The 2,009-nt window shown below is 40.4% G+C and overlaps 1 pseudogene; it reads right to left on the minus strand.

Annotated features, from left to right (window-relative positions):
• Window positions 1–310: 310 nt before the first annotated feature.
• On the minus strand, window positions 311–1,137 carry LOC142488206 (peptidyl-prolyl cis-trans isomerase D-like; annotated as a pseudogene).
• Between the last annotated feature and the right edge of the window lie 872 nt (window positions 1,138–2,009).

A 2,009-nucleotide genomic window follows, 5' to 3' on the forward strand; every position in this document is an offset into this window, starting at 1 on the left:
TCTTATAGAATCGGTGGGATTTGATAGCCAACCTAGGATAGCAGCAGGCCTCATTGACTATTCTAGTTCTAACTGGCAGAGTCAGAACCTAACTTCTCTGTATGCCCCTACAGGTCATTAAGACTACTGTGGAGGGAATCATGGCAGTACTCCCTCTCTTAGGCCTTTCTCTACCAGCAGGGTTTTTTTCCCCAAAACCTGCCCAATGACCAAACAAAATGATTACCACCCTATATGTGGAATCAGGATGTTCTGAAACTCATACTCTAAAGATACCTTAGAGTCTAAGACATTAGGCTCAGGGGTATCCTTAGTTATCTGCTTGACCCAACTTTTTTTTACTTCTGATAGCTTTGTCATCAGTTGCTCTTTCATGAGCCTTCTTAAAATACTCCAGTGCCTGTTCATAATCTTTTAATCTTAGCCAGTCTTGAGCCCATCTGTAAGTACTTTTGTGCTAGATGGATCAATGTCAAGTGCCTCATGACAGCTTTCAATCACTGCTTGCCAGTCAGACATCTTAAGTTCACAGGCAGCATTGTTCAAGTTACAGTTCACAGCAATAGAATTTAACTTCGATATATTGTCATCTCCAGTGAAAGCATTACAGCTTTCTACATTTCTTTACTGTATTTCTTTATTGCTATCTCCCAGTTCAGAAATTTGAAGAAGTAATTTTCTATGTTAACGTCTTCAGCTATAGCAATGATTTTACCAACAACATTTATGTCTAACTCAGAGTCCACGGGGAGTGTCACCAGAATCATCCAAGAGGGACGTTACTCAGTTCTTCAATTCCCCACACTCTGCTGTCACACATGGATTTATAGGCGTATCTTCCTTCACTTCAATGTTTTCATCTTCGTTGTCCCAACTGAAACTGTGCAGATAAAAAGGTCTTGGATCACTAGCGGAAAAATCACTATCTTCATCCTTTTTGTCTTTTGATAAATCAAAAAGTCCTGAAGTTCCAAGCTTCCCAAGGTATTTCCCATCCATATCGCTCGCTGTGGATTCTTGCCTTTCAATGTGACTCATGCACGTTTTCTTCTTCTGTGCATAAATTCTGCTGCAAGGCATATCAACTCCAGGTTCTACATCAAAAGAGCAAGGAGGGGGCAAGGATTTAGCTATCATTTAAATGAAAATGTCTTTAAAACCTTCATTTATTTCTGATAATGAGTCATCGACTGCACTTGTATGGTGGATCTCAGAAACTCCAGTGAAAAGATAGACAGCGTGACTCATCAATTGTTTCTCGGGTGCTTTTGCTAAATACTGATCTCTGCAAAATGTGGATGACAACTTCATGGAACATGCCTCCTAGTCAATAGGTGGATTGTATTCTGTCAATCAAGGCATTCCTAGGATAACGAGGTAATGTGGTGCATCAATGAGATCAAACTGTAGGACTTCTGAATGTCCATTACTGAAGGTAATTTTCAATGGAGGAGTATGCCACTTCAGAGGACCGGAAGTAAGGATTGACTCATCAACTGCTCTGACCATTTTTTCTTGCTTCTTGTGACGTCTTGGTATCCCCAACCCTTTAGTGAAGGATAAGTAAAAAAAAATCTCAGTCGCTCCAGAATCAATGTGAGCGTAAACATCAATGGGGTCATGGTCTTTATATTGTATAATGGCTGGAGGCTTCAAGTGTGCCACAGCACAAGTATGTTAGCAGAACAAAGTGGAGTTTTTTGTTTCTTAGTGCTTTGGACAGGATGATTGGGATTTTATAGCCAACCGAGGATACCAGCTTGCCTCATTGACTATTCTAGCTCTAACCTGCAGTCAAAACTGAACTCTTCTGTGTGCCCACAGGTTAATAAACACACATATACACAACAAGCTCTGAGAAACCCCAAACATTACTACATAATATATATGTACAGCTCAAGCCCGTTATTGCGTAATCGGCTACAACGCGGATCCGCATACAACGCGGTGTGAGTTTGGTGCCCGTTTTTTAAAAGCTAATTAAAAAAAAAGCTTTATTGCTAACAGAC

This window comes from Ascaphus truei, chromosome 2 (assembly GCF_040206685.1).
Source record: "Ascaphus truei isolate aAscTru1 chromosome 2, aAscTru1.hap1, whole genome shotgun sequence".
Classification (NCBI taxonomy): domain Eukaryota; kingdom Metazoa; phylum Chordata; class Amphibia; order Anura; family Ascaphidae; genus Ascaphus; species Ascaphus truei.